Raw genomic sequence first — 25678 nt, 5'->3', positions numbered from 1 at the left:
AAGCTCTCGGGGCAGGGATTGTCCTGTACTGTCTGCTTAGACATCAGCTAGCACGAAGGGGCCTCAATCTCCTCTATGCCTCTATGCACTAAAGCGGTGGATGGGGAAGACTCAGGGTTTCCTAGCTGGAGACAAAGAACTACATTTTCAAAGACTAGTGATTTTGAGAGCCTATATTTTTGAGTGCCCAACTTGACACAACTTACAGGGGTCTGATTTTGAGAGGGCGGCTCCTCAGCCCTTTCGGAGAAGCAGGCCCCATCAAGGTGTCTCAAACTGGGCCCCAAGAATCACTAGTTAAATTTGAAAATTCAGGCCAAAGCTCTTTACTTCTAAGTCCCCCGTTCCCATCCGGGCTGGGCTGCTCCTGACTTGAACATTGTTCCAATGTGATGGTTGTTCAGAGCAGTGGTTCTCAGCCAGTAGTCCGGGGCCCCCTGAGGGGCCGTGAGCTGGTTTCGGGGGGGCCGCCAATCAGGGCTAGCATTAGACTCGCTGGGGCCCAGGGCAGAAAGTCAAAGCCCCACTGCCTGGGGCTGAAGCCTGGGGCCCTCAGTCCCATCACCAGGGGCCTGAGCCATGTAGCTTTGCAGGGGGCCCCTGTGGCATGGGGCCCCGGGCAATTGCCCTGCTTGCTACCCCCTAACGCCATCCCCGGCTTTTATATGCAGAAAAACAGTTGTTGTGACACAGGTGGGCCCTGGAGTTTTTATAGCCTTTTGGGGGGGGACTTCAGAAAGAAAAAGGTTGAGAACCCCTGGTTTAGTGGCTTCTATGAAATGAGCTGATGAGTCTTGGTCCAGTTGCTACTAGACACATCACAAAAACTCCACCCAAGCACTACATACCGGTGCATGCCATGTGCGATTGGCTATGAAACCTCTGCGATACTGTTGAACCAATGACGTTCCATGGAAATAAATTGTGCTCTGTTGTGCTCAGCGGTGGAACCAGAAACAAACTCAGGTGAAGGATTCTGCTTCCCAGGCTGGTGGAGGCTGAGCGCACAGAGGGAAATGAAACAGGCACAGGCTTCAGAGGATAAAGCTAGGTAGGGCTGTTCATGAGTCTCCTAAAACATCCCTGCTTGATGGTTTGTAGATTGACATAGACAATGGCCTCCAGGGAAGGAGCGGAGGGGAAATTAATTACACTGCCAAAGTCAAACCAGAGCAAAAGTGAGGGGGATAGTGTATGCAAAGCCAAATGGACCTATTTCAAGCTGGAATTTTACAGCAATTAATAGCACCATGCCCTGATAAAGGTTACCTTGTCATAGCTAACAGTATGTGATTTTTTTCCCCCATTACCTATATCTATATTGTTTGTCAGGAATGAACTTTAATAAGCTGATGCTGTCAGAACTCATCACCACGGTGGCTATGTGCATGGTACAGTGGGTACATTGGAAAGATTTGCTTTGATTTTCCTATGCAATACTCAGGACTTTTCCCTTCTCCAATTTGGATCGTGCCTGCCAGCCACGCGAAAAAGCTCAAGGCAGGGCAAGACTCCTGCTCCAACACAGCGGGTGTGAGCATCTTTAGAAAAATGGCACTTTCCTTGTCTTCTTATAGTGATAGTTCAGGCAAGGGAAGGTGACATGGTTCAGAGCAGGGGGTGAACGCCCAGGCACAGGTTCTATTCCCAGCTCTGCTGATGACTTGCTATGAAGCCTTCCGGGAGCCTATTAGGGCCTAATTTTTCATAACTGCAGACATGCAATTAGATGGCCAAAAAATGTTCATACAATTGTGTAAATAGTTTGCGCAGTTACTGTGCTTGAGTGCACCACTAGCCATGTGAGTGTATCAGTTGGGTATGTGAGTGCAAACTAGCCTCACTGTGCACCTGGATATTTGTGTTCATAATTGTGCATGCAAATTAATCAAAATTAGGCCCTCAATCCCTATCTGTCTCAATTTCCCCATCTCTAAAATGGATACATTCTCACCTACCTCACAGGATTGGTTTGAGATTAATTCCATGCTTGTAAAGAGTTCTGAGAATTTTGGCTGGAAGGTACCATAGGCACAGAGATTATCATTAAACTAATCAACTATGCTGTAAGATTTACTCAACTGGCTGGGACTCTGTGCTGTGCCTCCAAGAAGTGCAACTCACCCTGGCCCAGCCCAGGGGATGGCTTTAAGCCATCTATGCACCCTCCAGATTCTGGATCAGTCAGGTTCACAATGGCAGCTAGCATAATTCAGGCAGTTGGTCTATACTACAGCAGCTCTGTAACCCATAGCCAGCCAGAATGGCCACTGGAGCATGCACAGCAGACCCACCCCCAGCCTGTCCCTTTAAGCCTCCTTCACAACCCACACCAGCACCAGTCAGCCCGTGTTTGAGGCAGCAGCATACAGTGGCCCTAGTGAAGGGGAGAATCCCTCCCACCCTCTTTCTTCTCTTGGCATCACGATACCTTTGAGTGGCACTGAACATATCCTGTTGGCAAAAAAGAGTGAAAAATAGCATCTGAAGGGGAAAACATGCTAAGCGTGGATTTTTAGAGCAATTGGCAATAACTGTATGTTTATTTCCATAGGCAAAGCCATCATCTGACATGATTGATAAATTCCAGGGTACTGAACTTACTTAAAAATATTCACGTGGGGAAGGCAATGCAGATTCAATCGCTTCCCTTGTGTGGAAGAAGGCCTCACGTATGAGCCAGAATAGAAAAGTGCAATGGCAGAGTTCATGCTTCCTCCAACGTGCCTCCTTATAAGGCTCTGTCCCACCCTCTAGCAATGATCTTTAGTGACGTCCATCCTGAATTTCCCCTTCCAACTACAGCTGGCTGAACAATGGCTTTTCCGGTTCTCTGGCTGTTCTGAAACATTGAATAAAACTCTTTGTTTCTGGTCAAACTGAAATCCTCCCCTTCCTCCCCCCACCGAGATTTTCAGCAAATCTAAAAACTGAAAAAAAAAATTTTGGCTTTGTCAACACTATTTGGCGAACTCAGCATGAAGGCACAAATAGTTTTGGATGGACCATCGCTGCATTTTTTCAACAAATAACCTACTTGCCAAAAAAAAAATTTGCCCAGCTCTACTTCTAATTAACAGGGTGTAGGGCGAAGAACCATTCACAGAAATCTTCAGACAGACCCAAGGTCACAAGTGCTAATTCTCCCAGATAAGCTTCTGGGCTCAGAAAGTCTGAACACAAACGTTTGCAGTAATGGTTCAGCCCTTTTTCACAACCCCTCAGTATTAGGACCAGTTGTTTCTCTCTGAGTTCAGGTTGCCACCAAGAGGCAGCAAACTGTTGGATCAATCCTAAAAATGTCCCCTTTCTACTGCCTTCCCACTACTCCACATATTCATAGATGGCTGATCCTGCTCTCCGCTGTTCACTTCCCTCTGGGTTAAGGGTGCTCAGCACTTTCTAAGTTTGGAGGCCACTCAGAGACAAAGCTTTATATTAGCTATCTAAATTACAGCAATAGGAAATGACAGGCAAGGGCTGCAGGAAGGACTTTTGCATTGCCACAATAGCACATGTGATAGCAGAAACATCTGGAGGGGGTTATTTATTGTCTCCAATTTCACAATCACTGTACATACAATTACTGTTTGACAAGGACTGGTCACATGACCAACATCTGGAAATGTACTTGGGTCTTCAGAATGAGTACAGCTTCACTGCCATTATTATCAGCTTCTGCTGACAGCAGCAGTAAACTGTAGTTAATAAAGGAAAGCCAGCTTTTATGGGCTAGAAAGACAGTAAATATATGCAAAATGATTTGTTGAATCTAGCAGTGGGGTGCCATAAGAGGCTTCATAAACCAGAGTTAGAGTTTCACATCATTTTTCTAGTCTTGGGCATGGTACAGAATAACTCTCCAGGCACTTCTTGTTGGTACAGTTTGGCCAGTATATACACAACGACAACATCTCTGTCTGCATTTAGTTCACCATCACTACTAACCCTAGAGCTGAACCAATGAGGTGCTTCAGATAGTTGAGTGATGGGCTCAGAATAAAATTTGGACAAATACTCATTTAAATGAATTTGTTTGGGATGTGTTAATGCCCCTTTTGCATTTACTTTCTACAGGCACCTGAGTTTTGAGCAAGATTTTGCTGATAAACATCTACAGAGAGTGGATGAGTATGAGGTTGACAGAAATCAAATTGCAACATTAAAAAGGTTGCAGAGCAGTTTTTAAACTAAGAGATGGGGGAAAGCCAATTGCTGCAGAGGAGCACGTGGATCGGACAGAGACTTCTCTTAGAGGAGAGCCTATAGATAGAGATTCTTTAGGTTTTAGTCAGGAGGAGAGGATGGAAGAGGAAAAAGTATGGGCCAGACCAGACGAGAAACATTCACATAAAAAAGAATCTGACACATCAGAAAAGGGCAGACAAATAAACAGTGACAAGTTTTTAAAGTGTTTGTACACAAATGCTAGAAGTCTAAATAATAAGATGGGTGAACTAGAGCCTTGTGTTAAAGGAGGATATTGATATAATAGGCATCACAAAAACCTGGTGGAGTGGGGACAATCAATGGGACACAATCATTCCGGGGTACAAAATATATTGGAAGAACAGAACGGGGGTGGTGGGGGAAGAAATTGGCACTATATGTAAAGGAAAATGTAGAATCAAATGAAGTAAAAATCTTAAATGAATCCACATGTTCCATAGAATCTCTATGGATAGTAATTCCATGCTCTAATAAGAATATAACAATAGGGATCTATTATCGACCATCTGACCAGGACAGTGACAGTGATAATGAAATGCTAAGGGAGATTAGAGAGGCTATCAAAATAAAGAACTCAGTAATAGTGGAGGATTTCAATTATCCCCATATTGACTGGGTACATGTCACCTCAAGACAAAATGCAGAGACAAAATTTCTTGATACTTTAAATGACTGCTTCTTGGAGCAGCTGGTACAGGAACCCACAAGGGGAGAGGCAATTCTCGATTTAGTCCTGAGTAGAGCGCAGGATCTGGTCCAAGAGGTAACTATAACAGGACTGCTTGGAAATAGTGACCATAATATAATAACATTTAACATTCCTGTGGTGGGAAGAACACCTCAACAGCCCAACACTGTGGCATTTAATTTCAGAAAGGGGAACTATGCAAAAATGAGGAGGTTAGTTAAATAGAAATTAAAAGGTACAGTGACTAGAGTGAAATCCCTGAAAGCTGCATGGACACTTTTCAAAGACACCATAATAGAGGCCCAACTTCAATGTATACCTCAAATTTAAAAAACACAGTAAAACAACTAAAAAAGAGCCACCATGGCTTAACAACCTTGTGAAAGAAGCAGTGAGAGATAAAAAAGGCATCTTTTAAAAAGTGGAAGTCAAATCCTAGTGAGGTAAATAGAACAGAGCATAAACACTGCCATATTAAGTGTAAAAATGTAATAAGAAAAGCCAAAAAGGAGTTTGAAGAACAGCTAGCCAAAAACTCACAAGGTAATAACAAAATGTTTTTTTAAATACATCAGAAGCAGGAAGCCTGCTAAACAACCACTGGGGGCCCCTGGATGATCGAGATACAAAAGGAGCACTTAATGACGATAAAGTAATTGCAGAGAAACTAAATGAATTCTTTGCTTCAGTCTTCACGACTGAGGATGTTAGGGAGATTCCCAAACCTGAGCCATCCTTTGTAGGTGACGAATCTGAGGAATTGTTACAGATTGAAGTGTCACTAGAGGAGGTTTTGGAATTAATTTATAAACTTAACAGTAACAAGTCACCAGGACCAGATGGCATTCACCCAAGAGTTCTGAAAGAACTTAAATGTGATATTGTGGAACTATTAACTATGGTTTGTAACCTGTCTTTTAAATCAGCTTCTGCACCTAATAACTGGAAGATAGCTAATGTAACACCAATATTTAAAAAGGGCTCTAGAGGTGATCCCACCAATTACAGACTGGTCATTATGTCAGTACCAGGCAAATTAGGTGAAACAATAGTCAAGAATAAAATTGTCAGACACATAGAAAAACATAACTTGTTGGGCAAAATTCAACATGGTTTCTGTAAAGGGAAATCATGTCTTACTAATCTATTAGAGTTCTCTGAAGGGGTCAACAAACACGTGGACAACGGGGATCCAGTGGACATAGTGTACTTAGATTTCCAGAAAGCCGTTGACAAGGTCCCTCACCAAAGGCTCTTACGTAAATTAAGTTGTCATGGGATAAGAGGGAAGATCTTTTCGTGGATTGAGAACTGGTTAAAAGACAAGGAACAAAGGGGAGGAATAAATGGTAAATTTTCTGAATTTTCAGAGACAGGTAACTAGTGGTGTTCCCCAAAGGTCAGTCCTAGGACCAATCCTATTCGACGTATTCATAAATGATCTGGAGAAAGGGGTAAGCAGTGAGGTGGCAAAGTTTGCAGATGATACTAAACTGCTCAAAATAGTTAAGACCAAAGCAGACTGTGAAGAACTTCAAAAAGATCTCACAAAACTAAGTGATTGGGCAACAAAATGGCAAATGAAATTTAATGTGGATAAATGTAAAGTAATGCACATTGGAAAAAATAACCCCAACTATAAATACAATATGATGGAGGCTAATTTAGCTACAACTAATCAGGAAAGAGATCTTGGAGTCATCGTTCTCTGAAGACATCCACGCAGTGTGCAGAGGCAGTCAAAAAAGCAAACAGGATGTTAGGAATCATTCAGAAAAGGATAGAGAATAAGATGAAGAATATCTTATTGCCCTTATATAAATCCATGGTATGCCCACATCTTGAGTACTGCGTACAGATGTGGCCTCCTCAAAAAAGATATACTGGCATCAGAAAAAGTTCAGAGAAGGGCAACTAAAATGATTAGGGGGTTGAAACTGGTCCCATATGAGGAGAAATTAAAGAGACTAGGACTTTTCAGCTTGGAAAAGAGGAGACTAAGGGAGGATATGATAGAGGTATATAAAATCATGAGTGGTGTGGGAGAAAGTGAATAAGGAAAAGTTATTTATTTGTTCCCATAATATAAGAACCAGGAGCCACCAAATGAAATTAATGAGGAGCAGGTTTAAAACAAATAAAAGGAAGTTCTTCTTCACACATTGCACAGTCAACCTGTGGAACTCCTTGCCTAAAGAGGTTGTGAAGCCAAGGACTATAACTAGAGAGAACTATATAAAGAGAACTAGATAAATTCATGGAGGTTAAGTCCATTAATGGCTATTAGCCAAGATGGGTAAGGAATGGTGTCCCTAGCCTCCGTTTGTCAGAGGGTGGAGATGGATGGCAGGAGAGAGATCACTTCATCATTACCTCCCTCTGGGACACCTGGCATTGGCCACTGTCAGTAGACAGGATACGGGGCTGGATGGACCTTTGGTCTGACCCAGTATGGCCGTTCTTATGTTCTTATGTAAATTTGCATGCTCAAGTATTCACACCAGAAGTGCTTTTTACTTGTCCAACCAGATAACAGAAACAATACCATGTTATTTACCCAACCAATCACAACTAAACAACTTGAATTTCAAATATTCGCAATTAATCCCTGGAGTAAAAAATTAGAAAAGAGCTTCCTTGAACAAACTCAGATAACAAATGAACTGGAAGAACATGCAATATCTTCTGCCAGCTAATCCCCCAGCAGAAAAAAGAGGCTAAATTCATCACATAAATGATTTGTATGTGCTCAGCTCTGAGCAGATCTTTTCAAATATACTGTTTAGGGTACCAGTGTGGGAACCTTATATAAAACACTGTGACACCCCTAGTGCAGATCAGCTAATATAACAACCTATGGTAAAATGAGGGTTACCCAATGGGAATGCAGTAAATCTGAAGCAAACCTTCTGCAGTGGAAATAGATAGCATTGAATATTAATGTGCCTAACCCCTGGTGTCCAGAAACAGCAAGGCCATTCTCGCGGCTCAGGCTCATCCAGGACTGCAGTCTCAGAACATGGAGCCACAGCACTACCACTGCAGTCCCATCCTGCTTCTGCCAGTAAAAGATGCTCAGCAATGGAACATCTGGCACTGGATACGTGTCACTCTGTTAAAGCAGCCATACCCCACATAGTTAGCAAAAGGAGCACTGTGAAAGCGTTGGCCATAATAGACGTCAATATCATGCAAGAGGAGCAAATAGAACCCATCATTTAGTCCCACCATGAGGAAGGACAGTCCAGTGGCTGGGGCACTAGCCTGAGAGACTGGGGCTCAATTCCCTACTCTGCCTCAGACCGTAGGCCTCTCTTTATCTCAGTTCCCCATCCGTACAATGGGGATAATAAACTCCCCTAACTCCCATGGCTGCTGTGAGGATAAACATGTTAGAGATCATAAGGCACTTGGTTAGTACAGTCATGGGGTGGGGGGTGGGGGCTTATATACCTTAGATAGAGACTCAGGGCAGGTCCATACTCACCGCGCGGGTCGACGCGGTGAGTTCGACTTCTCCGAGTTCGAACTATCGCGTCTAATCAAGACGCAATAGTTCAAACTCCCCGCGCGCTCCGGTCGACTCCGGAACTCCACCACCGTGAACGGCGGTGGCGGAGTCAACCTTGGAGCCGCGGAGTTCGACCCCGCCGCGTCTGGACGGGTAAGTAAGTCGAACTAGGGTACTTCGAGTTCAGCTACGCTATTCGCGTAGCTGAACTTGTGTACCCTAGTTTGACCCCCGCCCTTAGTGTAGACCAGGCCTCACAGTGTACTAATTTCAATTGGTTGCTTCTGGTTAATGCTGGGAATCCATCGATTTCTAGTAGTTTGAACAACAGGCTGTAAGACAGGATTTGTCCATAGACATACATTGAATCACTAGTAGAGCCCTGATGAGGAGCTGGGATTTCCTGACATCTAACTCCCAATTTGTTCTTTTTAGACACGCCGACTCTTATCGTTAACTATATAGACCTCTCAGACTTGGGGGAGTCATTTAAAACAACCCAACTCATTCTATGTTTTCAGTTGAGTCGCTGGGGGCGGGAATATAACCGGCATGTGTGTATTTCATAAGCTGTGGAATATTTTAAGGGCCACCACATGTTTTTGTTCAGAGCCAGGGGGGGCAGGGAAGAGACTGTGCTAAAATGATGCAACGTTTCACTGTAAAATCAGATCCAGAAATCCATGCAAATCATCCTCCTCTCAGCTGTGGTCAGTGGGGGGATGAAATACACAAACCCGGGGACATGTTACTTCGTATGTCTGAGTGTGCTTTACATGGATGCCTGTAATGTGGCTTTGGTGTTTAGTTTGCATGCACTACTGCACATCAGTCCTGCTTTATCTGATAGTGGTGTTCAGATTCTAAAATGCCATGGCTGAGAGAACGCTCTTCATACGACTTTTTTACTGTACAGTAACTACTGTCCTAGATAACATCAATGAACACAGACACAGACTCTGGCGCAGATAGAAGTATATATTCAGCACCTGGTAACTCTGATATTTTGGGCTTTGGGGATCTGATAAGCAACATAAATGTGATTCACTTAAGCTCTTGCAATGTAGCAATTGGGAAATTCCCAGGTTCCAAATTGGGGAGTTGGACATGCATGCAAAGGGATGGATTAAGGGATTGATCCTGCATGGAGCTGAGTTCTCTCAATGCAGCAGACTTCAGGGGGAGTTAGGCACTGAGCACCTCACTGTGCGAGCTCAGCTGTTTGGATGATTGAACCCTATGAGAGATTATAGCTCAGCCAAAGGGCAAGGCAAATGACATTAAAGCAGCCAAAACAATGGTGGGTAACCTACAGACTTGACCCTGTGCCAGCACAGTGGTTTATTTATCTGAACAGGCCGAACAATCACCTGAAGACCTGAGATTTAATCCCACCTTATATTGCTATTAATTCAGTTAAATTGTAATAGGCAGGACTGCCCGTGTATTGAATGAGGTTCATGGTGCTCATCACTGCTATAGACCATCATAGAAAAACACCACACTGAGAGCTGGACTCTCTGTCCAGAAGCTTGGAGATGAGGGCTAAGGTTAGGTCGAGCGTACTGAGAGCAGTGTGTAAGTAACTGTGCAAAATATACATTGCAAGAGTGGAACTTTTTAGTTCCAAATTGTCCGAGCAGGCTCGGCACTCCAAGGACTGTAGTACTCAGCAGAGAAGTAATGCTGAAGTCCTATGGGAAGTGTAGCAGTGATGAACAACCAAAAAGCCGCTTCCCAATGGAAGAGAAATCCACGTTGCCTCTAACACCCGCTGTCCTGAGCATATTCCATTTTGTGGTAGTGGAGTACATTTGTTGTTAACTATACACACAGTAGCAGAGGCCGTCAGAGAAAGCCAGCATCCATATGGCATGTCACATCTAAGGAGACCTCACTGGACTAGCCATGGGATCACCATGGGCATTCCCCAACAGGCCAGTCTTCAATTGCTATTCTCTGGGTAGAGACTTTAGAGATGGGGGCAGAGTTTAAGAATCCAATGGCAGATCCAGATTTGAACTTTGAAGTTGATCCCTATAATGAGCTAACACACTCTGAACACCCAACTACACCTCACGCGGTGAACTTCAGAGGGTTAGAAAACAGTTCTAGATCCAAGGCAACTTCAAAACAGTCAATGGGTATCTGGGCAAGGGGAAGCTATCTGAGATCAAGGGTCCCTTTAATCTAGTAGACAAAGGCATAAGGAGACATAACGGCTGGAAGCTACAGTTAAAAACATTCAAACTGGATATAAGGGTGCAAATCCTTAATAGTGAGGGTAATTGTCCACTGGAACAGCTAACTGAGGAAAGTAGTAAACTCATTGTAACTTGAAGTATCTAAATCAAAACTGTTCACGTCCACAGCAGGGAAGAAGAATTCCCTTCACTGCAGGAATTACTGGATTAAATTCTATGGCCTATCCTATGCAGGAGGTAAGGTCTGATTATAAAAGTGGTCTCATCTAGCCTCAGAATCTTGCAGGTCACCCAGAGAAGAGCAATTGAAGACTGGCCTGTTGGGGAATGCCCATGGTGAATCTTGCAGGTCAGACCCATTCCTAGTTTGTACTGGCTTCCATGGCTCCTCCTTGAGACACTGCTCTAGCTGATGGAAAAGATCTGGAAGCACCTGTGGGAACAAAGGAATGTGAGTGTCCATTCCTGAGTAGAAACAAGGAGCTCTCTTTTGAAGGATTAGACAGACAAAGAACCAAAATTGTTGTTGGGGTAAGTGGGTGGGGAGCCATGGTTGCTAAATTCCTCCTTGCTCAGAGCACAAATGCACATAGGGGCAGTCCCCGCCCTGCCAGGGAAACAAAATAATCCCATGAGATCTGAAAGAAAGCAAGACCAATTCCTGCACAAAATGACTCTGGCTAGCAGAATTCCTCAGCAGTACTTGGAAAACATTCAGAACTGTCTGACTTCCACAGTACTGTTTGCCAACATACCAAAACCAATGGCCCAACTCCCTGGCCAAAGAACAACCAAGTTGCTTCTGCCATCACCAGCAGAGGGCACACTGAGTAGGAAGCAGCTATGAGATCTATAACATTGGAAAGGGACTGCACTGTATTAGTAATGAAAGATGAGGCTGGGCCATCAACACCCACACAGTGGAAGACTCAGATCTGTTTTCAAGGCCAAATTTCATGACAGCACAAATTCTTTCAAGACCCATTAGGCAGGAGGAGTCTGTTGTTATTTCAAGGATCTCTTTGGGCTGCTCCTGTGAAAGCTTCATTGGCTTGGCAATGACTCACTAAATTATTTAATCTTTCTTACTCACTTCATAAAGAAAGGAATGAGGCAGCTGACTTATTTTTTTCTCTTTTAATTTGGTAGGTGTCGTTCCCTCTCTCTCCTCCCCACCCCCATCCCCGACAATCACAATAGCATGGTTCTTGAGTGCATCAATTTCTGCTTGATCAAGTGCAACCAGGTGCTGTATCACCATTCAGTGTGTGACATCAATGGGGAAATGCAACCGGGAGCATGAAATCCTTTACTCAGTAGATGAGTCATTTGCTGTTATTTCGGATAGGATCAAAATGTGAGCTGATGAGATGTTGTGATAACTTTATAAGCTGCAATTTTTTTTCGCCTTAGAAGATTTTCAAAGTATTTGCAGGAAGTGACTGAGGGGTGCTTAAGTCAGATGACTATAGCACCCTTGCATGTTTCATTTTATGACGTCCCAAGAATTGATATCCGTCTCTTGGCTCCAGGCCTATTGCACTGCACTCATGTCTGTGCATCCACCTCCAGAGTTGTTGATTTGTCATAAACTGAGAGCAGTTGTTATCCACTGTAATAGCATTCACAAGTGTTTATTGTGAACAAAGCAATATTGACCCAAAATTTTATGTTATGGCTTGTAATATGTGGCTGGTACGTTTGCAGTTTTCTGCATGCAATCACTTGCGTATGCAAATAATCAGATTTACATGTGCGAAAAATTTTCAAAAGCAGGAGCCTAACATAAGTCTCCTAAGTAGAGCTGGGTGATATTTTTTGTCCAAAATGTTTTTTCGGGGTGCAAAATGCAGATTCAGCACCACCAAAACATAGTGCCAATTCATGTCAGTTGTGCCAAATTGTTCATGTTGAATTTTGTTTTTACTTCTCAAATCACCAAAAATAAAAAAAAATAAAAATCATTTTCAGTTTGACCCAAAACACTTTTTTTCAGCATTGCCAGTGAACAAAATAATCCACTCTTCACACAGCTCTACACCTAAGTCCTTTATAGGCATTTAAATAAGTGGCCTGATTTTCAAAAGTGCTGAGCACTCAGCATTTCCAATGCAAAATGGAGAACTGGATTTCATATCCCTCTGCTAAAGTGTGAAGGTGATCAGACCTGGAAGCTTTGTTCAGCTTAGCACAGAAATCGGGGCAGCTGTGAGATTTTAATCCAGATCCAGGTTAAGATTCCAAACTCCCACTCACCAAAGTTTAGGGGTGTTTCTTCCAGAGTTTTGGTTTAGCCTTTCTCTAATATATAGATGCACAAACATAGCATAGGGACCTATGCTAAGGGCTGGTCTTCACTAGAAAACTAGATCAGCTCCACAACGGTCACTAAGGCGTGTGAAAGATCCACACCTCTGAGCAATGTAGATAAGCCAAGCTGAGTCCTTGTGTAAACAGTGCTAAGTCGACAGAAGAATTCTTCCATTAACCTAGCTACTGCCTCTTGGGGATGTAGATTACCTACGCCAATCGGAGAACCCCTCCTCATCTAAAACTTTAGACAATTGGCTAAGTGAAACCAGTAGGTGGCCTATTCTCCTTTCCCAGGATCATCAGGCATATTGTAAGTTACTACCAGACAAGATGGACCAGTGGTATGATCTGGTGTGGCCAGAGGCAGGGTATTGTACACTGGTCTGTTCCCACATGGCAGCTCCTATGATTAAGGCTACGTTTTAGTCATGGGTATTTTTAGTAAAAGTCACGGACAGGTCATGGGCAGTAAACAAAAATTCACAGCCCGTGACCTATCCATGATTTGTACTATATACCGCTGACTAAAACTTGTGGGGGGCAACCCAGGAGTGCTGCAAGTACTGGGGGGGCAACCTGGGGGGTGCCGCAGGTGCTCAGGGCAGCACAAGGGTGCCAGGGGTGCTCGTGGGGGGAGCAGCCTAGGGTACCATGGGTGCTGTGGGGGGAGCAGCCAGGGACCCCCACTGGTGCTTGGGTGGGCAGGCTGGAAGTGGCACGTAGCCCAGGATCCCCGCTGGTGCTGGGGGGGTGAGCAGTGGCGCATGGCCCAGGGTTGCCGGGGCTGGCAGGCTCCCTATCTGGCTCCGCGTGCTGCCTCCGCCCTGAGCACCGGCTCCGCACTCCCATTGGCCAGGAGCCATGGCCAATGGGAGCTGCAGGGGCAGTGCCTGCGGGCAGAGGCAGCATGCCGCACCATCTGGTAGGAGCTGAGGGAGGGGGATGTCACCGCTTCCGGGGAGCCCCCCGAGGTAAGCACCACCCAGAGCCCTCACCCCCTCCCACATTCCGTCCCCTGCCCTGGGCCCCCTCCCACACCCAAACTCCTGCTGCTGCTGTGGTTGGGGGGCGTGGTGGCCCGAGACTGCGCCAGCAGCAATCGGTGTGGCTGGCCCAGGGGCTGCCTGAGTTGCTCAGGCGGCCCCCGGGCCAGCCGCACCAGGCACTGCAGAAGCCACGGAGATTCTGGAAAGTCTCAGAATCCAAGACCTCCATGAAAAACACGCAGCCTTACCTATGATCCATCCTATTCAGAGGTGAACTCCTTGCTGTGAATATTCCTCCCTGGTTTCCTCCTTTCTCCTCTCTCAAGTGGATTACAACCTCATAGACTGGGCTGCCTGTCCTAACATCTCTTTGCTTAAGAGCTATATTAGGTAATCTAAGCTATATAAGAACTAGGTATTATTCATTATTATTATAATGCAGTTTGTCTCATCTTGCTTGCTGTAACTATGGCCCTTTAATAATGTATCTTGTTCTCCACTGGCAGTGACGCCATGCATTTCTCTGTTACAGATGTTGTGGGATATCTATTATGAATGAGCTTCCAAGAGCTCAGATACTTAATTTGTATCTACCGTGGTTATTGATGATTAAAATCCTCTTGTCTTTGCAGTGTTACTTGTTCAGATATTAAGTGAAAACGCTTCCCATCCGATTATGTTAAGCCATGATACACAATGCAATTCCAAGGAAACTGCTGAGAAATAATTTGAATGTGGCCACATCTAGACACAGAGAGACACACAGACAGAAGACAGACAGAGAGAGAAATATATATTTACACACACGTACAGCGGCAAGAACTATAACTAAAATTTATATAACTAAAATTTACAAACAAACAAACAAACAAACCTGTTATACACTACAACTGCTTCATGAATTTATAACATATGGCGGCAAAGCACTATAAAAACTGTAAACTATAAAGAGGGTTACACAGTTCCGTTCATTTATCAAGTTACAATGAGTAATTTGTGCACCAGGCAGGAAAAAGAAAACCCACACAGTTGGAGAGTGCATATGTATTTCTGAGGTTCACAGTAGAGAGCCTTTTATAAAGCATACACATGATTTGAATTCCAAATTGAAAGCACTGAGCAGCAATATGCAGGGTAATATTATTATAATGGTGCATCCAGAGCTTAGAAAGGAGTGATTGGAGCCTAGATCAGTTCAGGATGGGAGGACTTCAAAAGGGTCATAGGTTCAGTTCAGTGATGCATGAGTTTGGAAGCTGATGTGAACTAGTTTGACCCTTGAGTCTGCAAATAAAAAATCTCTCTCAACAGACTCTTCAGTACTGTGGGTCACTGTGAAGGAAGCGGGGGTGGGGGGTCTTGTGGTTAAGACACAGCCCTGAGAGACAGAAGACCTGGAATCTATTTCCAGCTCTGCAAGTGACTTGCTGCATGACCTAAGACAAGTCATTTCATCCCTCTGTGTCCCCAGTCTCCCAGCTGTACAATGAAGACAATAATACTGAGTCACTGCACAGGTCAGTGGGGAGACTCCAATTATGAATGGTGTGATGAGGTATACAAATCCCACACCGGACGACATGGGTTGAAGAGCTCATATGGACTCATAAGGTTCTGCCCTGTCGCACCTGTAAGAAATGTCAGGATTGGAGGGAGGAGCTTAAGAGGGAGACCCCAGCTCGGTTGATGCTAGACCAGAGAGGACTGGCGAGTAGATTTCAGCACTCAGCTCCTGAAGAGAGGGTTGGCTGAAGGCAGGAGCTCCCCAGCCAAAGGAAAGGGAGTGCCAGACGCTGACTGACCTCAAGAGGAGGCCATTCCCCACAATTACTGGTGATTTCAGTTTATTTGGGGTCATTCCCCTTGTTTTTGTTTGGCTGACTACACCGGAAGGGGAGAGACTTTGAAGTGACCTGGCCAGAGGGCCAAGTCAGAGGAAGATGCAGACCACTGCAGGCCCAGAGCAACCATGGGCAGGAGGTACCCGCCAGGCTATCCTATGCTTGGCCACAAGGATGCGCTAACAGTGAGTCAAACCCTTCACAATAGCTTGTGATGAGTTTTATACTTTAATCCCTGTATTAAGTACAGATGATATAAAAGGCAATTGTGAATTAAAGGACTATATTTCTGCTGAGGGATTCTGGCCAGTTTAGCCTCTGTCATGATTTATTATAAAATCACCAGGAACCTCTGGATGGAAATACAGCTCCAAATTCACAATAGCCTGTTTCTGATTTGACTTTTTTTTTATTTCTTTATTTATTGGAATGCATGTTTCTGAAGCATATAACACCAGCATTGTGCTATATCTAGGAAACAGATTATTTTTCCCAGTAGGGAAAGCAAATGCATAATCTTTGTCTCCACCACCATGTCCCAGAGCAAATGGTTCAGATCTTTTTGTTTCAGCAAATGCCTTGTGGAACACTCGAGCTGGGTTTAGACCCTAGGGTCATTGCTAAGCAGTTTCTCTTTCATCCCCTTTAGCATCAGCAGACGCAGCTTGAAACGTGTGTACAAGGCACTGCTTTACAGCATCCCGTATTCACCAGCACCTTGGAGACTCCAGTTCATTGAAAGTAATAAAACCAGATCATCAAAAAGAATTCTTTTGAACAGGCTTTGGGCTCTGCTGTGCTACTCAGTTACGGATATTCATCTTCCTGGAAACTGCTGTTTGATACAGCACAGCAGCATGAAAGCACCAGCCGCCTCCCTGGTGCATTAACCTCTCAAGTGTTGAAATCACACTCCTTGAATAGCAAAATATCTATCATTTTATAATTGCTTTAGGGTGAAGCAGACCTCATTCTTCAGGACATAAGCACATTGCACATGGGTCAAGGGAATCCCCACCCCCACCCCACTCCAGGAATGCAGCCTTACGTGATTGCCCATGCGCAAAACTGGAGGAGAGATCCAGCTGAAGCATCCAACCTTGGCAACAGCTAGAGACAGGATCCCAAAGGGGATGGAACATTCGTCCTTTCCCCTAAGGTGACTCCCAGGGTTGCCATGTGTATAGGAACTGGCCCAAACTGAAACTATTGATGCTGATGGCCCTGATGCTGGGGGTTCGGATGAAAAGGGACTTAAAGCCAAACCAGCTCAGGTGTGGATTTGACAGAACAAAACCCTGACTTCTTGTTTGTTTCCCCCCAAATTCAAACCATCCCTTTCTCTGTCTGCCTCTATTAGAAAGAGAGATGGATCCAAACTGGAACTACAGGCCTGATTCTTGGATCCCCAAGCCTCCTCTGCTCTGCTCTGGCAGCACAGTGCGGCAGCATAGCCAGTTTATTTGCAAAATACTTTTCCCCGGTCCCCAGATCTCCCAGCCACAAAATTCTCCCTTCAGATTCCAGAAAGCTCTAGCCAAAACAAAGGTCAGAGAAGAGAACTTTGCCCTCGCTTACCTCCTACCTATGGCATGCCACTTCCCTTGTGATCCGCAAGGGTATAACAACACATGGTGCCATGACCTGCAAGACAAATTCCCACAGGTGGCACCTAAAGAATAAATGGACAGAGGAGAATCCATGCTCTTGCAGGAGAGAGAGAGGAAGTGAGGAAGAGATAGCTTTGCTTTCAGATAGCTAAGGAACTGGTTGCAGACCCCGCTTTCACTAGTCAGGATATGAGCTACATGGGGCAAGAGTTTAGACAAGGGCTTATGTTGAAGTGACCCCTTCTAATGCTATTTACCTGCTCCTGTGCTTGGTCCCTTACGGTTTCATGCCTGTTTTCCCTGAAGAGTCCATACTGTCACAGGAGCGGCAGCTGGATTCTTTTTCAGATCACGTATCAACAGCATCATCAGCTATGTTCCGATTCCACAACATTCACTAACAATGACGCTATTAGAAACAGACGGAACATGCCTGAACGTTCAGATCAGTTGAGAGACGATCAATATGGACTCCCCTGAGGTCATTGTACAGTCACTCTACTGGCTCTGACTAGAAAAGTAGATGGAGCAGTAGGTACCTAAACACAACAGCCAGTGTTGATCGTACCTGTTAATGTTTGAAAGTTATCAGTAGGGACATTTAAGGAGGAAAACAGGGAGGTGTCTTTTATTCTTATTGAAGTCCATTGGACTAGGATAGGTTTTTGGAAGGACAGAGTGAAAAAAATGGATCAAAATTGTCTAATAATTAAATCTGAAGATCAATGCCTAGAGGGCATCTCCTGGTGTGTGTATGAGTACATAGAGGTGTGTATATCTATGCACATGTATGTGTGTACATACATCTCTCCACATGTGTGTCTGTGGGCATGATTTTTTCTTTGTCTATGTCCATTTGTTTTGCATCTGCACATGAGTGTGTGTGTCTGTATTCATGTGATTTGCATCTGCGTTCAAATGTATGTGTGGGTGTGAATGCATGTACCTAGGCCTGCGTGTCACTACACAAGCATGTCTGTATTTGTGATTGTACACATCCCAAACATTTAAAAGGGCATCGAGGAGGACTGGTTTGTTTGCAAAGAGCCAAAGCTAGAGGGGTACTCTATAGAACAGCTCATAAGCTATTGCAGTGTTAGCTGAGAAAGCAATGTCTCTTTATAAAGCCTCATATAAGCTCTACATCAAAAACAGTACAAAACAACTCGAAACCTCCAGGCTACTGTGGGATTATACAGTGGGTGAAATACTTTATCCAGCCTTAAAAGCTGTCTTTGACTTTCTGCCTGGGGCCACTTAGACAGCCCAGACTACCAACTATATAACACAAAAGTTGAGCTTGCAGCCATATCTATGAAGGCAAAATGTGGAGGTCCAAGTTCTCTCCTAAGAGAGGGGCTGATGGGATTATATTAAACTCCTCATTTGCTATCAGAATGGTTCAACAGAGAATTAGCACTAATGCAGGCTGCTGTTAGGATAGATCTGTTGTTTGGTAGCAGAAGAAGAAAGAAAACCAAGAATCTCAGGACTCCTATGACCAAGTCAATATAAGGGCATTGGGAGTTGCCATCATGCATCAAATGCCTGGACACAAGAGGACTACTCCTTAATAATAAAGGACCCAGGAACTCTTTCCTTATTTCCAATAAAGTCTTTGAATGAAACCACAAGTAGATTTTTCTGTTTTAGCCATTTCAGACATACCATTCTCAGGCTCTAATTATTGTTTCTGGTTAGCCAGTTAAGCTTCTAATGGGATCTCCTGTTGGACATTATCTCTGAGACACACTGGGGCTGAAAGAATATGGGTAGCCTGTTACCTAGCCAATATATACAAAGCATCAGTCATTTTCCTGCCGTGGAGAGCCAAGAAGTGAGTTATCTATATGCAAAAACTCATCCAAAGCACCATGTAGTCATCAACTCACAATGAGCTGTTTACGCCTTCCATCCCAGCGTGGTGATTGACCCAGCCAGTCCCGCATGACTCAACTGTATTGGCCTGTACGTTTGGCCTTACACATGGGCACTCTTGCCTGCCAATCTCCTTCCCTGTCTCCTTCATTCTCATCTGGGAACCAAGAGAGATGGCTCAGGTGTCCAGGGAGGGTGAGGCGGCCTCAGTTAGCCTGTCAGCAGTTTAACCAAGTGACAAGACCCAGAGGTGAATCCAAAGCTTACAGCACAACTCATTCCAGCTTTCCCTGGCCAAACAGCTGCGTGCATCAATGGGAGAAAATGTCTTCCATGGACCTTGGCATCCAAAAGCCTTCTGTCAAGATTAGAAATGTTCACAGGGGGAGCAGCTGGGGATTTTTTAAAGTGAGGGATAGTTTTGATCCAGGTCCTATTTGATGTAAATTACTAAAGCTGGGTGGCATCCAGTGGGAAAGGTGGAGTGCTATATAGCACTGCATGGAAAAAGGGGCTTTTGGCTTTAGCTTTTTCTTTGTGGACTATAATGATAACATGTGGCTTATTTGCCATTAGCTTGGGGCCGCATGAAGGCAGATGGATTAGACAGCATCTTTTTGCTAATGGCTGCAGTGAAGGCAGTTCAGCAACATCTTCCTTTCCTTATGTATTTATATGGGTCCCATTACTGTACTATCTGGGTACCTCACAATGTATTGTGAGACAGGGCAGTGCTATGATCCCCCATTACACAGATGGGGAACTGAGGCACAGAGAAACGAGGTGACTTACCCAAGCTCACACAGGGAGGCTGTGACAAAGCAGGGAATTGAACCCACAGCTCAGTCCTAGGCTAACCTCCTAACCATTCCACCACTGCAGTCGTGTAAAGGTTTCCCTTTGCAACGACATCCTTGGCCCTCACACCACCATGCTTTGGAGGCCAATTATTTTTATTATTATAGGAGATGCACAAAAATTGGAGTCTAGCTACTGCTCCCTACTGGGTGGCAGATTAACGGTCACCATGTAACATACTAGCTGATGTGTACATGTCATCGGCGGTGTCTCCTGGGCAGAATCGAAACTTGTCAAAGTGTTTGTGATCATGGTGCCCTCTAGTGGCTGGGGACTTGCAAAGACAATAAGGCTTAACACTGCTACTGACAGGCAATGGAGATTCTCCGGTAGCCTATGCGTTATTGCTGGAGCTGAGATTCCTGTATTTGCTTCACTGTGCATGTGTATGTGTGCAGAGCAAGGAATTGACCACTATGGTGTCTCTGTTCTTGTGACCTGGGATTCACTGTAACCACTGAGACAGCTAATATGTTTGTGTTAACATAAGCAGGGGCAGCTTCATTGTCAGTCAAAGCAAAAGACATGAGTTGGGAACTCAAACCTGAGAGAAAGAATTAGGGGAAGAAAATTCATTAATTTCCTCTGTGCAATGAGCGTGTGCATTCCACTCACTTTTTTAAAATGACATTTTACCTGCTATTAGGTTACCAGGAGCATCTTCAGCACAACCCTCCCACCCCCACAACCACTTCCTGCAAGAGCAAAATTTAAATTTAAGCTACTAAAGTCGGATCTTTCTGAAGCAAAGAGAATCTTTAGAAATGGATTTTTTTAAAGGTCATTTTGAACTGTATGTGAGCACACAGGGAGACCCAGGACCCAGGTCACTCAGCTAAATAATGCGACCAACAATCATGGTCACTGTTACTAGGATAAGCTCATCATTTACTTGAAAAGGGTGGGGAGGGGAGAGATTCTCTCTCTCTTTCCTTCTTTTTTGGAGACTTCAGTGTTGTTTGTTTTTGTGGGTGCCTCTGCATTTCCTGTTTCCAGCTGGGGCCAGAAGGAGAAGTGCTGAAATTATGTTGAAAACAGCAAGGGGCACAGTCCTGGTAAGACATCCAACACTTGGCCAGAACTAGGAAGAACTGGAATTCTCTGTTCTTGTCAGATCGAGACCAGTTTAACAGACTCTACGAGTTTATACATGACCTGATCCAGCGGAGCTCTTAAACACGTGCTCAGCTTTGAGTAGGCCCCTTGACTTCAGTGAGACCATGCATGGGTTTAAAGTTAAATACATGTTTAAGTGCTTTGTTGGACTGGGGTCACTGTTCAGAGAAGGTTCAGAGATGCATGATGCTTATCTCACCAGACCTCCCAACCATTTGAGATTCTCCCATCACTGTACTGAGGCCTCCATTAACTATTTTAATGAAGCTCTCCTAACAGTAAAGGACAGCAAGGGGAGATGGCTTTGTGGTCTAAGCCTCTGGTCTCAATTAATAGACTTCCTAAAACCACAGGTTTGGTTCCCTGCAGAAACAAATCCATTCTTCTAAGGAAAATAAACTGGGTTTCATGCAGCTTACTGTCTGGTGATAGATACTATGGCAACTGGAGTGTTATAAATACCTTAGGTTATTTGTGAGGGAGGTCCTTCTGATGAGATCTTAAACCACAACTATGCTTGTTGAACAAAGACATTAAAAAAGCCTATAACACATTTTCTATGACTAGGAATTTGCTGCAGTGTCCTCAACCATAATGTCACCTCCCACCCCATTACTGTGCAGTGCACAATGTGCCAATAGGTTGCTCCCCCACCACAGCGCCAGCTGCATTTCCATGCATACATATCTAATATGGGATCCTTCAGGTTTAAAAATGCTATATACCAGTGACTCTCAAACATTTTTACTGGTGACCTCTTTCACATAGCAAGCCTCTGAGTGCGACTACCCTTATAAATTAAAAACACTTTTTAATATATTTAACACCATTATGAATGCTGGAGGCAAAGCGGGGCTTGGGGTAAAGGTTGACAGCTCACGACCCCCCATGTAATAACCTCGTGACCCCCTCAGGGGTCCCAACCTCCAGTTTGAGAATCCCTGCTATATACAGTAATTGATAAAACATTACATTAGTATAGGTAGCCAGCCTGCTTTATGCTATCTGTGTTCTATGATCCCCTTTTAATGAGGCTGCCTTTGAGAACTATACATAATAGAAAAAGAAACTGATGGTAGCACTTTCCTATTACTATAAAAATTAATGCAGCCAAGCCATTACAGCATAAAGAAGACTGCTTTTTAAACTCTGAAACCCTTATGTTTGGTGGAAGTGCTTTTAATTTTCCATTATTTTGTTCTATGGGCACTAGAATGAGCCCAGCTTCCACCCATGCAGCATAATTTGGTCAACATTCCCCTAAAACCTAACAATACACTGCCCTCTACTGCATTTTTCTCTGACATGTTAAAAAGGAAAAGGAAAAGAAAATCTTCCCCTACTTTGCTGCCTATCCATGGGCTCAAACTGAAATAAGCAGATGGTTTGTTAGCTCTCATCAATGACTCAGTAACATCCAAGAGAAAACACTTTTGCCAGAGAGGAGTCAAAATAACAAAACGGATTCTGTACAAGGGACAGTAAAAGCAATTGCAAAACCAATTATGTAACGTTAATAGCTAGTTACTATGGTGCCTTTGTGTGGGGGGGGGATTCTCCCCAGTTTAAGGCTACAAAACATTGCATGGGGCCATGTGCACAAAACCCAGCATGAGACAAAAATACATGAACTTGCAGTGCACTCTAAACTTTGTCTGCCTGAGGGCCACACTGGCTACCTGCTCGGACCCCCAGCCCATGCCTAATTTGCATAAAATGGAGTAGATGACAGCCATCCTCACCTTATGATAGAGGTACAGCCTGGGGAGAATTCAGGTCACAACATTCAGTGCTTCCTCCTGATTGAGGTGCTAGAGCATGGCATGCTGGGACCAGCAGTCCCTTTGGACCATTGTTAAAGAGAAGATGGACAAAAGGTCCCATTGTAGAATGCTGTGGGCTTCATTTGGCCCACAAGTTGCACTCTGACTCCCCTTGCCCCAGGCTGCTTGCATTTGATTCTGCATGACTGAAATCAGAAAGTGCATTTGGTTAGATTTAGATTTTTAGATTTGGTCTCACTGTAGAGCACTTAGATTCATCTTGATAGATGATGAATAAAATAAACTAAAGAGATTATGAGAAACCCTCACGGAGATGGGATGTGCTTCTGAACATGCAGGCCCAAGAAGTACGGCCGGTTTCCAGGAGGCAGCACCCCCTTTGCTTTGGAGATGCATCAGGATAATTAATTCAAATTGCACCCAAGCAATAGAGTTCAGCTCTTGAGCTGGATTGCAAACACCTCAACATGCAGGGCTGTTTGGATTTGGATTTTTAGTTTAGCCCACTAGAGGAGTGGAGGACCAGGTACAAACTCTGGATCAGAGCCTGGGTCAGATCCCAAACTCTAAAATTTCACGGAGTCAGTATTGCCAACCACAAACGTACAAAAATCATGTCAGCCTCCACAGAATCATGAGATGGGCCTGAAAATCATGAGATTTGTTAAAATATTGGGTTCTCTGTATTTGCCATTTGGGTGTTATGCCTTTAAGGGTTCGTGTCTTCATGTTTTTCTCTGCAACCAGGAGGGCTAGAAACTTACTTTTCTAAATAATGAAATTGAGATTCTCAAATAATCTCCTGACTCCAGAAGCTGGAGTTTGAAGAAAAAAAAACAAATACTGTAAGCATCATGATAAAATGGTGAGAGTTGGTGACACTTCTATCTGAGGTTTGTGATAATTAACAGGGCCGGTCAAAGCAGTTCAGAATAAATGAACCTTCACTCAAACTTGAACTGTGAAACCTTTCTGAGTTTTGAGAAAGTTCAAGTAATGTCATTTCCCACCCTCCCCACTATTTCCCATTTTTTTTGTGCTTCTTCTGCATTCCTCAGTTTTGGCTGGGCCTGGAAGTGCCAAATAACCACAAGAAAGGCTGATCTTGTGGGATTGCCACCCTGAAGCAGGAGGTACTGGCAACCTCATGAGCAAACCTGTTCTTACTGGAGATCCAACCCCACTTGGCAGACTTGAGAGATTCACAAAAACATCCAGAATTTGGGGTGCTTATCCAAACCCCTGATCCTTTGAACTTTTACCCATCACTACTGAGCAATTCATTTAACTCAACTGGGGAAAATCACAGAATGATGGCCTTCTTTGGTGTCTGTGATTCGCACTCCTGGGCCTTTGGCCTGTTTAGCAGCCAGCACTGTGTGAATAAGTAGCAGCTGGAGAAGGATGTATCCCACTCTCTTTACCAAGGGTTCTGTGAAGTCCGCCTGTTGGGCCACAGAACTCCAAGAGAACCAAGCTGCAGAGGGTGCAGAAGTTGGGTGGGAATATAAATCCATGAGACAATCTCTCTTTGATACAGTTTTCCAAGGGATGAAAAGTTGAGAGAACCCCTGCTCTGTACAGAATAGCATTTAATTGCCTAAAGGAAAAGCCATGTAAATACACTTTAAGAGACAAGCTGCTAATAAATCTGTTACAAAAGACAATGTATAAATCTGTGCTTTTGAATTCATGAGCCGGCCCTCCCCGCTGTGCATTCTTGTGCTGCTGCTGGATAAAATAAATTGGTCTAGCTACAGGAACGGCAGGAAATGTGAATATTCCCTTCCCTGTAATATTGACCTTTGATGCTACTGACCTTCTCTCCCTCCAGTTGAGTGGCACAGTCACTGAGGACAGATGAAGAAATTCACTGAAAGCAAGCAATGCAACTGGGAGTAGAACCCAGGGCCGTGACTGCTGCATTGCTAGTGTGTCTGAGCTACCTCACCATGACTGACTGGAATAAAAAAAACCACTCCTGGGAAATGTGCAGAATCTGACTTCTTAAAGGAACTAGGATTGCTTAGAACTATAGCCAAATTCCCATATTTCTAAAAGATTAAAGACCTTTCTATTCTTTTTTTTCTTTTCTTTTTTTAAGAAGCCCTTGTAAGAAACTTAGCATAGGAAGGTGACTTTGGGGTGTAGAAGATGGACACAATATAGTTTTTATAACACAGACAAGTTAGGGACTGATCCTGAGAAGTGCTGAGCACCTACAGCTTCTGTTGACTTCAGCAGGAATTGTAGATTTCATCATCTATCAAGATTAAGCCCTAAGGCCCAGATCCTCAAAGTTATCTAGGCACCTAGCCCCCAGGCTGCTAAATACCCTGAAGATCTAGGTCCCAACCCCTTATTCTGCAAAAGAATCCATGCAAGTGGGTTCTTAGACCCAGATGGAATCCCCTGGACTTGTGTGGAACTTCCCATGGGCATAAGAGTCCACACATTTTGCCTTATGCCTTGATTTCTGGCAATCCCTTTGCTTTGCAGGATTGGGCACTTAGACTGTCACCATCTGAGGGAGGAGTCCTGCCAAGTTGTAAATTATTATGATAAAATAATAAAACATATGCAGAGTTGTAAGTGTACATGCTGCTGTAATGGGGCATACAAACCCCACATTGGCATGAAAGGGGCTTAGGTGATGCTT

General features: G+C 44.2%; 1 long non-coding RNA gene across 1 annotated transcript; it reads right to left on the bottom strand.

The window, feature by feature from the left end:
* Positions 1 to 854: 854 nt before the first annotated feature.
* On the bottom strand, positions 855 to 17737 carry LOC123373667. The gene is made up of 3 exons (XR_006580808.1): positions 17641 to 17737; positions 14527 to 14676; positions 855 to 998 (listed from the first exon to the last, which is right to left on the bottom strand). It is a non-coding gene; the product is annotated as an uncharacterized LOC123373667 (long non-coding RNA).
* Between the last annotated feature and the right edge of the window lie 7941 nt (positions 17738 to 25678).

The sequence above is a fragment of the Mauremys mutica genome, chromosome 7, assembly GCF_020497125.1.
Source record: "Mauremys mutica isolate MM-2020 ecotype Southern chromosome 7, ASM2049712v1, whole genome shotgun sequence".
Taxonomy (NCBI): domain Eukaryota; kingdom Metazoa; phylum Chordata; order Testudines; family Geoemydidae; genus Mauremys; species Mauremys mutica.
This window is presented reverse-complemented; position numbering and strand designations above follow the sequence as displayed.